Source organism: Piliocolobus tephrosceles, chromosome 6 (genome assembly GCF_002776525.5).
Source record: "Piliocolobus tephrosceles isolate RC106 chromosome 6, ASM277652v3, whole genome shotgun sequence".
NCBI lineage: Eukaryota > Metazoa > Chordata > Mammalia > Primates > Cercopithecidae > Piliocolobus > Piliocolobus tephrosceles.
In genome coordinates this window covers 29,408,591-29,421,942 of record NC_045439.1, presented here as the reverse complement: position 1 = coordinate 29,421,942, position 13,352 = coordinate 29,408,591, and positions in this window count along the sequence as shown.

Here is a 13,352-nt window from a genome sequence, read left to right as displayed (position 1 = left end):
TGGAACCTTGGAGGTTTTTGCTGGGCAGGTTGGGAGGAGTGAGAGGTGAAGACAGTCCAGTGATTTCTTCCATCTGATTGACACTTTCACAAATAGAACTTTTAAGTGACAAAGCTACTACAATTGTATATCGGGATAAACTAAAGCCACAGTAAATGAAGTTCTTTCTACAGCACAGTGGTCCTTAGCAAGCACACCTCCATGCCTTCCCCCATGCCGCCTCAAGCCTTGCTTCTTGTCAGGGTTCACCTAGAGGATCTCAACAGGGAGACATGTGGAGTCCTCCCTGTTTCTGAGGCCAGTCGGGAGCCCCTTCCTGCGATCTTTAAGATACTGGGGAAATGAAAAGCTGATCCTCACTAAAAGGCCTGGAGGGTTGTCATAGTCTAATTCTTATAGTATTATTTCTGTCCTATACAATTGTCTAACTGGCTTTTTAACATGTAGCTGTTGGCCGGGCGTGGTGGCTCAAGCCTGTAATCCCAGCACTTTGGGAGGCCGAGACAGGCAGATCACGAAGTCAGGAGATGGAGACCATCCTGGCTAACACGGTGAAACCCCGTCTCTACTAAAAAATACAAAAAACTAGCCGGGCAAGGTGGCGGGCGCCTGTAGTCCCAGCTACTTGGGAGGCTGAGGCAGGAGAATAGCGTAAACCCAGGGGGCGGAGCTTGCAGTGAGCTGAGATCCAGCCACTGCACTCCTGCCTGGGCGATAGAGCGAGACTCTGTCTCAAAAAAAAAAAAAACGTAGCTGTCAGGCCACTAGTAAGAAACAAAAAATGGGTAAAGATGGCTAGAGAAGGTCCCTTCTGAAATAAAGAGAACCATCCTTCCTTAAGAAGTGGAATCCAGAGAAGGGAGGGAGCACAAAAATTTGAGCCTCAGGGGCTCAAGAGAACCCAGTTATTTGCGTTTGCAGCTCCTCACCCCTCGGCATGATTCCTGTATGTGGAAACACTTGCCCCTTAGGACAGCCTGTTTGCAAACGTGTTTCATCCATATTTTTTATGGCATCCCTGCAGATTGTAGCCTGGTGCAATGGGGTCTAAAGACCTACATTCACGTGTCATATCTACTACTCATTGACTCAGTGACTTTGGATAAGTCACTTAACCTCTCTCTAGATGTCACTCCTCTCAGCCAAATGATGAATTTGAAGTAGTTACCTTGAAGTTTCATCTCAGTGCTAACCTTTGTAAGATCTATAGTTGTGTTACAGGTGAGCCATAGAATTAATAGATTAATTTTTTTTTTTTTTTTTAATGGATTCTTGCTCTTGTCATCCAGGCTGGAGTGCAATGGCACGATTTCGGCTCATTGCAACCTCTGCCTCCTGGGTTCAAGCAATTCTCGTGCATCAGCCTCCCGAGTAGCTGGAATTATAGGTGTCCGTCACCACGCCCAGCTAATTTTTGTATTTTTAGTAGAGACAGGGTTTCACCATGTTGGCCAGGCTGGTCTCGAACTCCTGAGAGTTTTGGCCGGGTGATCCACCTGCCTCAGCCTCCCAAAGTGCTGGGATTACAGGCCTGAGCCACTGCACCTGGCTGATTAAATTTTTAAAACTTGGGGTGCTTAGAAAAGAGGTTCTGAGGGCCTCCAGTAAGATGGTTTTATAGTACAGTGTTCTGTCGGATTTTTAACTTCTTTATATGGAACCCTGGGAGAAGCTCTTTGCCAGTCTGCGTTGGTTTTGCCTTTCATATGATTATCTTGTTGCAGCTAATGTGAATTTACTACCTCCCATGTAAAAAACTGGTCTCAAAGAATTCTTACTGGCCCAAAAGGAGAATGATTTGGGGTTAAATCAGATCCTGTCCTTTTCTGGTCAGCCATCTGCAAACAGCCCTTTCCTTTCATTTGAGATGAAGAAGGTAACTTTTGTATTTGGCAGAGTGTCAGTTAGCTTATTTCCTTTCAGACTTCTCTCCCCACAACCAGGGATGATGTTTCTTCATGTGTTTTTTTTTTTTTTTTTGAGACGGAGTCTCGCTCTGTCACCCAGGCTGGAGTGCTGTGGCCGGATCTCAGCTCACTGCAAGCTCCTCCTCCCGGGTTCACGCCATTCTCCTGCCTCAGCCTCCCGGGTAGCTGGGACTACAGGCGCCCGCCACCTCGCCCAGCTAGTTTTTTGTATTTTTTAGTAGAGACGGGGTTTCACCGTGTTAGCCAGGATGGTCTTGATCTCCTGACCTCGTGATCCGCCCGTCTCGGCCTCCCAAAGTGCTGGGATTACAGGCTTGAGCCACCGCGCCCGGCCCAGTCTTCATGTGTTTTAAGGAACCACTTGGGGCTGGGTGCAGTGGCTCACGCCTGTAATCCCAGCACTTTGGGAGGCCGAGGTGGATGGATTGCTTGAGCCTTGGACTTTGAGACCAGCCTGGGCAACATGGCGAAACCCTGTCTCTATAAAAAATACAAAAATTAGCTGGGTGTGGTGGCACACACCTGTAGTCCCAGCTACTCTGGAGGCTGAGGTGGGAGGATTGCTTGAGCCCAGGAGGCAGAGGTTGCAGTGAATCAAAATCATGCCACTGCATTCCAGCCTGGGTGACAAAAACCCTGTCTCATAAAAAAGCCAAACGAAAAACAGAACCACTTGGGTTGATTTAACATTATTTTCACTGTCACTAGTCAGAGATGACATAGATGCAGTGATACTTTGTGAGGTCTTTATTCTGGTCCAAGCCTTTTGGGTCCACCTTTCATCTACACCAGAAGAGAGATTAGAGATGAGAAGTCTGCCTGGGTGACACAGCACAATCAGAATCCCTGAGAGAAAGAGGCAGAAGAAAACAACGACTGTGCCCTACCTCCTACAGCCTTTATCTCTGCTACTTCAGTTTCCTTTATCAAAAGAGGAGAGGCATAATCCTCGCTATGCACTTCATCCTGAGATGAAGGTGCAATGCAAAAAAAATGATGTCTCGAAAGTGTTTTAAAACTGCTCTACGGAGCGAGGCAGCCTCGCCGCTCACAGACCCAGTGATGGGATTCAAGTGATGGCTTCAGCCCCTTTGGGGTTGTCACTGCTTGGGAAAATCAAGACTGTCTTCTACCAAAATCTCATTTATAGTGAATGGGAGGAGAGCAAATATCAACCCAAGATGGTTACTCTTTGGCTTCCTGGAAGGAACTGTTCTGTGGGTCCATGTGTGACCATTTTGATTTTTTTCTCTCAGAATCCTTCCTTTATTCTTTTTTCTTTTTACTTTTTTTTTTTTTTTGAGACAGAGTTTCACTCTTATTGCCCAGACTGGAGTACAGTGGTGCAGGCTCGGCTCATGGCAACCTCCGCCTCCCGGGTTCAAGCGATTCTCCTGCCTCAGCCTCCTGGGTAGCTGGGATTACAGACATGCGCCACCATGCCTGGCTAATTTTGTATTTTTAGGAGAGATGGTGTTTCTCCATGTTGGTCAAGCTGATCTCGAACTCCTAACCTCAGGTGATCCCCCCACCTCGACCTCCCAAAGTGCTGGAATTAGAGACGTGAGCTACGGTGCCCGGCCCCCCTTTATTCTTAAAACACATGGCTTTCCTATCTCTTTCTAAAGGATAGTTATGCAAGACAGAATTGCTTGAAAGAACAGTCTGTATGGTTCCTGCCTCAAATTACAGCAGCTGGAGGAGATGAGCTGAGCGAAAAAGCAAGAAGGGCCCATAGAGTACGAAGTTAACCCAGGGAGTGGGCGGAAGCTGTTAGAAAATGAAGGGGAATGAAAACCGAAAGTGGGATCCTGCGGCCAGCCCGCGTGAGGGCCCTGGCAGGTGGAGTGATTATTATCCTTCCAGCAAGGCAGGCAGAGTGGCTGGAGAACATGAGAATAAAAATAACTGCCTTTACATTTCCTACAGACTCACTAGATCTCAAGAATTGCAGTGGCCTTGGAAGCATGTTCGTTCATCCTGGTAAATGTCTTTATAACAGAAGAGAGCAAAGGCCTCCATTCTCTGGGGACAGCCCACAAAGCCCCTGCCTGCTGGGTGGGCAGATGGGAGTGCTTGGCATGGGGCCTGCCCTTCATTTGAGGGTTAGAGTGAAAAACCAGAAGCCCTGAAAAATCAAGACCTGCCACCACTTGTAGATGGTAAGCCATAATAATCGTGTCTCTACAGAGAGCTGGGTTGAAATTATCTCCACACAACCCTTGCACAAGTGAATATCTCCACACAAGTGAAATTATCTCCACACAACCCTTGCACAAGTGCCCAGTCGGGGGAAGAGAAGAAGCCTGAAGAAGTTACATGCAAATGGAACACCACAAAAAACCGCAGGAAAACTTGGCCCCAGAGGCCTGGCGGTCCTGCTGGTTAACATTTCATTCTGATTCCCCTCTGAGCTCCAGCAAGGTTTCCGGGCCTCCCCGCTCATCACTGGGCTGCGCAGGAAATGCAAGTGAGTTTCACCTCAGCAAAACACAGAGAAAGGGCAGCGAACAGTCACAGCCAACGGCCCCGGATACCCGCAGCCTGCAGCCCAACAACACACTGACAGGCATGGTTTAGACTGTGTGTTTTCAATAATGGTCCCCCGGGCTCTCGCAGGCCGAGACGGTGAACTTTAAGGTGAAAGCCTTTTATTTTTTGAAAGGATATCCAAGTTGATGCTTGTCTCAGCAAGGTGTATTTAGAAGTATCATGCTTTCTAGCCTGTGCTGATTTTATTCTTGAAGCATTTTATAAACATCAGTTGTGCTGTGAAGCTCCTAGCTAGCAAATTACCTAGCTAGAAAGCATGATACCGATTTTATTGAAATTGATAGTTTGATACTGATTTTATTCTTGACGCAGTCTATAAACATCGGTTGTGCTGTGAAGCTCCTAGCTAGCAAATTGCTAACACTGCTGATTGTACTAGTCAGGTTGGGCTGCAGTGACAGTGTCACTTCTGCTCAGCTCATGGCCAAGACTGGCTCCTGGCCCTGCCAGTTGCATGGGGATCTTTACATGTGGGACAGCATGCACTGAATGATTAAAAAAAAAAAAAAAAAAAGTTGCCGGGCGCGGTGGCTCACGCCTGTAATCCTAGAACTTTGGGAGGCCGAGGCAGGTGGATCACCTGTGGTCGGGAGTTTAAGACCAGCCTGACCAACATGGAGAAACCTTGTCTCTACTAAAAACACAGAATTAGCCAGGCGTGGTGGCGCATGCCTGTAATCCCAGCTACTCGGGAGGCTGAGGCAGGAGAATCACTTGAACCTGGGAGGCAGAGGTTGCAGTGAGCCGAGATCGTGCCATTGCACTCCAGCTTGGGCAAAAAGAGCGAAACTCCGTCTCAAAATAAATAAATAAATAAATAAATAAATAAATAAATAAAGTCAACGTGGCAGAGATATTTAATTCAAGGGAAAAAAAAGGTTCTTGGACCCACAGGACCAGAGCTGAGCAGGCACCAGACAACACAAGCCCACAGGTCAGCCCTGGGGTAGGTCCCACTTTGGGGGCCTTTAAAAATCCTGAAAAACATGGTCCTCGTCACTCAAATTTTCACACCTCTCCCCCCAAAATTGTATTCTCAAAACCTGAGGCCGGGTGCAGTGGCTCACGCCTGTAATCCCAGGACTTTGGGAGGCCGAGGAGGGCGGATCACGAGGTCAGGAGATCGAGACCACAGTGAAACCCCGTTTCTACTAAAAAGACAAAAAATTAGCCGGGCGCGGTGGCGGGCGCCTGTAGTCCCGGGTAGCCTGAGGCAGGAGAATGGCGTCAACCCAGGAGGCAGAGCTTGCAGTGAGCCGAGATCGCGCCACCACACTCCAGCCTGGGGGACAGAGCGAGACTCCGTCTCAAAAAAAAAAAAAAAAAAAAAAAAAAAAACCTGATCATTTCTCCTTCTTCTGAAAGTTTTAATGATTCCTGCAGCTTACCTGACCAAAGCATTGTCATTGTTATTTCAGGGAAACACATTTTCAACATGTTTATGTCCCAGCTGCTGACTGAACTGTGGATATAAAATGGTGGCTAAAACAGACCTGGTCCCTCCTTCTAGTCTTGTGGGAAGTAGCAATGACAATCAGTTAGTCAACTGCCCCTTTGACAGTTTTGGTCTCTGTATGTCTTAAACATCCAAAGCTGGGTGCATAAGCCTAGACAAGGTGATATGTCCTACTCATTTCAAAGATAATGCTTTAATAACCTTTGGGGTTAGCACCCTTTGATTAGGGCAAGAGTCCTTAATATGAAACTATTAAGTTGAGAACAGAAGTGTTGAATAGGCACAATAAATTAATTGATAAGTCCACCCTAACACACCTAAGCACAGTAGGAGGGAGTTAGCAGCAGCGGATTATCCTGTTGAGCAACTCACCTTCAGACTTCTAAGCTCACCCACAACAGCACCTGCATCTGCTTTCCCCAGCTGCCGCTGGCATAAGCATTCACATGGCCCCTTGCTTGACTTACCCTAGTCCTGGTTCTGGCTGCACCAAATACTTGTTGAGGCCCAGGGTTTATAGAAAGATACATGTGGTCCCTGGCCTTGGAGCCCAGGCATCTGAGCCAGGAGTCATGACCCACGGGAAAAGTAGTGACGCAAGGTTGTGCCTGGTGCCCAAGGAAAATCATAGACCAGAGCCGCAGGAGCTCCCCGAGACCTTGAGAGGAACTCACGATGATTGAGATCTAAGTAGTGTCTGAGATCTCAGCCTTGGCATAGGGTAGAGCTTCAGTAAGCCGTCTGTTCCTAGTCAGTCATCTGCAAACAGCCATTTCATTTGAGATGAAGAACATAACTTTCAGATATTATTTCAGTTACATAGAGACAACATAGGAGAGATTTATTTTAGAGATTGAGTTACATAGAGACAACACAGGAGAGCAGTAATATGATCAGAAGGGTTTTGAGGGAGTTCACCGGATGCAGATATAGAGAGGAAGGGGAATAGCGTTTTAGCCAAAGGAAAGAGCAGGAGTAGAGACATCTTGGTGAGATGGAAATATGGCTTTAGATCTTGATCTGGTCTCTGTGTGATCCTAGCAAGTTACATAACCTCTCTGCGCCTTGTTTCCTCATTTGTTAAGTTACTGTCAACTCTGAAAGATTGTTGTGCCTTAATGTACAGTGTATAGTACAGCAGCCTCACGTGGTGGGTGCTCAGTAAACAATAGTAAGATTGCTGCTGCAAGTGAATTGTGCCATTCCAAGAACAAGGACTGGGCCCTCTGAGCTGGCTTCAGTCCAAGGCCAGCCTTCCACTTTGTACATACAGGAAGTGGCCAGCAAAACAAGCCAGCTCCCTGCCTACCTCTGGCACCCTGCTGCACCCAGAACAGAGCCCCTCCTTTGCACACACCCTGCAGAATACCTGCCAAGCATGCTCTCCAGCCCTCCCAAGCCTGTCCCAGGCCTCACCCTCCTTTAGAGTTATACAGCTGGTGGGTGGGGAGCTATGGAGGAATCAGCCTGCCCTAGCCAGATCCAGCCTCCTAGCTGGCCCAGCCTCCAACCTGGTGACTCAGCCTCCAGGCTCCTGCACAATCTCCTGAAGTTCACACCTGCATCAGGTGAACTTCCTCAAACCTCCTCTGCTCACTTACTGCCTTCCTCAGATACCTCCCCTATAGCGGTTCTAGCCTTGACTGCGGTAGTAGAATCCTCTAGGGAGCTTTGAACATGCCCAGGCCACATCCCAGACCTGTCAGACTCTGGGAAAAAGACCTTCCGTCCCCTGTCCCCCACCCCCGTGGATATTCCCTAAAGCTCCTCAGGGGATTGCAGATAGGCAGACAAAGCTGGGAATAATTGCAGTGGCTCCCTTGTGGGGGACTGGACTTGGGCTGGGGTGAGGAGGCATGGGGACCAGTTCCACACAGCGAAGTAACTGTCATCTGCAGTATCACCTGGGAGCCTGTGAGAAATGCAGAGTCACAGGCCCTGCTGATTCGGAATCTACATTTTACCAAAGTCCCCAGTGATTCCCTGCACTGTCGAGTTTCTTTAACACTGGCACCAGCTTTTACTAATTGCTCACGGTGCTCCAAGTGCACAGTCAGGTGTTTTACACACACACCATCTCATTTAATCCTCACACCCCTCAGCTATGAGCACCTCCTTTGACAAACAAGGAAAAATCTGCCGTTCCTTCAACAAATCCTTCCTGAGCACCCACGTGCGAGGCTCTGTACTAGAGACTGAGAATGAAAAACAGGCGCTCCCCTGCTGGGGAAGAGCTCAGAAGCCAATGGGATGTGGATTTCAATGTCTTGCCAGCTGTGTGTTGCTGGGCGACTTCCTCAGCCTCTCTGAGCTCGTTTCCTCTTTCTCTTCCGCCGAATAGGGTTAATAATCACACCGCACAGGGCTTGGTGCCTTCCCTAAGCCAAGTACTCACTCACCAGGCCTGACTCTAGCGCGAGCTCAGGAATGGTAGCTATTGTGACAAATGGAAAACCCGCCAGAAGACAGGGAGAAGGTGGGTCCCCGGGCCGCGGTGGCGCCTGAGGAGGGCTGAGAACCTCCCAGGAGGGGCTGAGGTCGGAGCGCGCTCTCGGAGACGCAGTGATGCGCGGGGCCCGGGCCGTGGACAAGACTGCAGTGTCCTGCACCACCTGCCGCCCACTCATCAGGCCGGTTCTCCCCACCTTACGCTTAGATGAGTTTCGAGTAAGACCACTGCTGGCATCACGAGTCTGGGTCCCCGATCTCACCCTTTCCGGCTAAGCGAGGCAGGCCCAGGTTGGCTGCAGCCCGCGGTTCCTGTGCCGCCACCAAGCTCTGGGCGCGAGCGCCGGGTAAGGGGAGTGCGGAGACCCGACGGCGCCCCCTCCCGGCGAGCCTGAGCCACAGCCGCGGGCTCCGGTGGGTTCCGGGGAAGCCACGCGCCACTGCGTGGCAGCCCGAGCCCTGACAGACTCCCCACGCTGCGCGGCCTTCATCCCACGGCCGGGGCGATGGCAAGGCGGTCCCGACGCGCGCAGGGGTCTGAGGAATCGGCTTCGGGATTTTGTGGTCCGCAGCCTGCACCACTGCTTCCTGTAATTTAATTTTTTCTCCCAAAAACATTGCTAATTAAATCCTTTCTCCGGCAAGCCGTCGCCCCCCGCTCCTGCTAGTCTGTTTATTAATTACCCGGCACGTGTGAGGGAATTTTTGGCCTGGGCGGCTGGCGCGTCAGGTGGAGGGGCCGCGCTGCCCCTCGCTTCCCTCCCCAGGTCTCCTCCCTCTCTTTCCACCTGGAACAAGAGAGCAATCCTTGAGGTCTCTGAGCAAACGCAAGAACCGTCCTTCTCCTGCTGCTGGTGACCTCTGCTGCTCGGGGCATCCCATTCGTGTCAGTTCGCCTCCCCTGACTTTCCACCTGCTCAGTCGTATTCCCCCTTCCCACCACTATCCCCCGCACCGCACGCTGGGTGGAAGGTTTCCGGAACGGGCCCAGTGGCTTGTGGAAGGTCACACAGCCCATCCAGGGCACAGGCGGGACTAAAACTGAGCTCTCTTGAAACGTGCCTTTCAGGGGTCACAAACGCAAAGCCTCCAGGGGCCAGATAGCCAAGGGTAGAGTGTGGGGTGGTTCTGGGTTCGGCAATGGTGGGGGGGAGTCTGTGGCAAAGTGAAAGCCACTTGCCCCTTTGGGGGTCGTTAAAACCCTGTGCCCCATTGAGGGCCAATTGTGTGCAATCCCCGCCACGTCTAAGAGCGAGTCCAGTGTTCACGGAGGGCAGTGACCCGCCCAGGGTCACACAGGGACTTAGAACCACTGGGCACTCTGGGTTCACAGTGTGATCTTTCCAGAATGCCACTTACTGACTGAGGACTTGGGAGCAGTCCTGCTCAGTCCTGCACCCCCTGCCGCGTCAGTCCTTGCCCCTCTGGCCTGCCCTGCCCAGGGTCACCACACCCTGCAGGGCCTCCTTCCCCACAGAGTACCTCACACCTTGGGCACCTCTCTCCCCTCCCCTCTACCTAAAATCGCCCCTTCAGACAGCTTCTGGCCACCTCGCAGCTGTCAATCAGAAAAAGAAGGCAGCCTCATTTCAAGTTATTTAGTGGTAAATACCTCCCAGAATTTGAGACAAAGGGCCTGGGGAGCCAAAATGCTATTTTGAAGGACATATTCATAGTGGGGGAATTTCAGGCATCACAAGCCAGCCAGAAAGGGGGTATTTGGGGACAGGAAGGCTGGGGAGAAGCCCACATACAGGACTGCCTCTTTGGAAAGCCTCAGCACCAGCTCCGCTCCTCTCTGAGTTCCAGGTCAGCCCCCTGGTCCCCTCCTACACAGCTTTTTGGCCTTCCATGGGGGGACCCTCACATGCAACCCCACTTCGGTAGCTGTCTGTTGCCCTCTCTGGAGGCTTATCTTTTTCCTCTGTCATAGACAGGCTTTGCAGGTGTTTTTCTCCTCAGACCCCACTTTCATTTTAGAGTCTTTGGTGGCTTCATGTCCTGGTCTGCAGGGATGGGGGCAGAGGTGTGCTGGGCTGTGCTTGGCTCTCTGCCAGGGTCTGGTCCCCTCCTGCAGGTACCCCAACACTGCCTGGGAGGACTGCCATCTGGAAAGAGCTTGAACTTTTTCCCTGACTAGGTAACATCCTTGAGCCTCAGCCCCAACTGTCCTCAGACCTCCACCGATACTCTGCCCTGGAAGAAGTGGCTTCATCTAGGGCAATCTGCCCATAATCCTCAGCTGGGAAAGATCTAGGGACCCCCATTTCCCCTGCAAAGTCACCATAAGCAGTTGGCTGTTAGCTCTGCAAAGCACAAGCTGAGCCTACTTCCTTTCTCTGTATCCGTCTGTGCCTATTACATAGTAGGTACTCAATAAACATGTTGAATGAACAGATCAATGAATGAATGAGTAGAAACTTGGCTCCTTGTTAATTTTCAGCAGGGAATGTATTGTGTGTCTATAATATTCCACAATGGAAAGACAGTCTAGTGCCAGGTTAAAGAGACCTTGAAGCAGGCAGCCTGAGTTTGAATCCTGACTCTGCCACTTACTAGTTTCAGGCTTTGGGCAAATTACGCAATGTCTCTGTGCCTTTATTATTTTTTTTTACCTGGAACGTCGGGGTTATAATAAAACATACCTTGTAGTATTGCTATGAGGAATATGTCAGTTAATACGGATGAAGTGTGTGTAGGACAAGGCCTGGCATGTAGGGAAGGCTCAGCAAATCCTGGTCATTGTCACCAGTATACTACTGGTGACAATGTAGTATCACTACACAGAATGACTGTATCAACAATGTTAGTGTCCTACACCATGCTAGGGACGGGGGAAACTAAAGGATTCCACCATCTCCGTTTCTGCTTTCCAAGGGCATGCAGTAGTTAGGAGACAAAACCTACAGGAGAGAGTAAGAGTGACAGAGAGCTGCCAACAGTAGTGGCAGTTTGGGATAGAGGGTTTCCGGGAGGCTGGACCAGTTGAGGAAAGGTCCTATGGAGAAGTGCGATGTGGAGGAGGGGCTGGGAGGGACCTAGGCTAAAGGAGGAGGCATGCTGGGGCCACCAGGTTACAGGGTGTGCAGAGGTGCCCACCAGGGTGCAGAGGGCCATGCAGGGAGCTGCCTTGCCAGTCCAGATGGGGCACTGCACATAACAAAAGGTCACTGCTTACATCTCAGGGTCCCAGCCTTTCCAGTTCTTTTGTAGCTCCTGGAAGCCATCTTGGTAGGAATGGTGTCCTTCCAACACCATTTGCTGAGGCTGTGCAGGAAGGCAAGAGTGATGGGGAACTCCCAGAGACCTCTCTTTGGGCCCAGAGAGGACTAGGAATGTCTGATGTTCCCAGGTGAGCTCTAACATCTTTGGGCTGATTCTCTGGAAAATGAACTTAACCCTCTACCTTTGATCACCAACCTGGAGACCTGTGGATCCTTTAGAAAAACTAGACATCAGTTCATGCTTGATTCACCCAAATGGGATACCATGAGCTGGTATGAGTTAGGGTTTCTAAGAAGTGATCAGAGGAAGGAGGCAGGGTCCATGGGGAGCGTGGCCTGAGGACAGACATCAGTTGTGGCTGCAGGTGTGTGCTCATATCTCACCATTCCTAAATGCAGACTTGTAATTCCCAGAAATCACCTGGTATCTCTGCCTCTGCACAGTCCCTCCTACCTCCACTCCCACCCACAGCCCGGTTTTTCTGCCTGGCCCTCTCCTATTCATCCTGCATGACCTAAGATGTTGCCTCTTCTGGGAAGCCTTCAGGTCCTCCCTAGTCAAGTAAGTGCTCTCCTCCAGGCTTCTGTAGCACCCTGTGCTCCCATCGGCACTTTCATGCGGCTGAATCACAACCATCTGCAATTTGTTCTCTTCCTAGTGAGCTCCTTGAGATCAGGTACTAGGTCTCTTTCATCTTTGCATTCCTGGTTCTTGGCATCATGCCTGGCATAGAGTCAGCATCAATGAATGTTTTTGAAGAATGAAAGAAGGAGCTGGGCCAGTACTGTGAATAGAGAGGGAAATGAGGGCAGAAGCAGAGGCCAACATCTGGAGCAACCAAGCTACTCCCAGATACCTCCCGCCCCCACCAGCAGGCTCACTGTGGCTAGTGAGCAGGCCCAAGGTTCTGCCTCATCTCTAACGTGTCTCAGATAAGTTAGGAGAAATGCCTCCTCTCTCTCTGCCCATCCTTCCTTTTCTTCCTGGCAGGAGGGGCTGCTTCCCAAGCATCCGTGGGGCATGCTGAGAGGCAGGGCAGGAGGGAGATGAGGGGGAATCTCATGAACAATGAGGCCAGTTGGAGGACGCTGGGTACAGACAGGAGCCACAGTATTTGGGGGACCAAATGCATGGACAGTAACAAGGACAGTCATATTCCTAAGGAGAAAGACTGGCTAACTGATGGCCCCTGGGACCTAAGGACTGATTGGTTACAGTGGAGGGGGACCTGGGTTGAAGTCTCCTCAAGTTTGTCCTCTTTCCAAAACTCCTTGGGTTCCTGGAGCTTAGAGTGAGGCAGTTCCTGCCTTGCCTAATCTGACACTAGGGCATGGGCCAAAGAAGAGTACCCACTTTCTGGATGGAAAGGTTGAGGCACTGGGGAGCCAAGCATCTCACTCCAACACATGGGCCTGAGGACCCATGATCTCTATTGGCGCTAACAGATGATTCTACCCCTGCTTTGGGAGTCAGAGAGCTGTGCTGTCAAGAATGACCGGCAGATGTCCCTGAACCCCTTCCTCCATGGACAGAGTGGTTAGTTAAAAATGACACCATCAACTTCCATCTGAGGGCCAATGACAGAGGCTAGTGCATGTGATGGCCCTGAACCCTAGTGTCACAATCTTTTCCACCCCAGTCCTCCTAACAATCACCATGTTTTCACCTTCAGGGCCATCTCGGGCCCCCTCCCCAGCATCCCTCTACTCATGCCCCACGTCTTTGAAGTGCCTCTGATATCT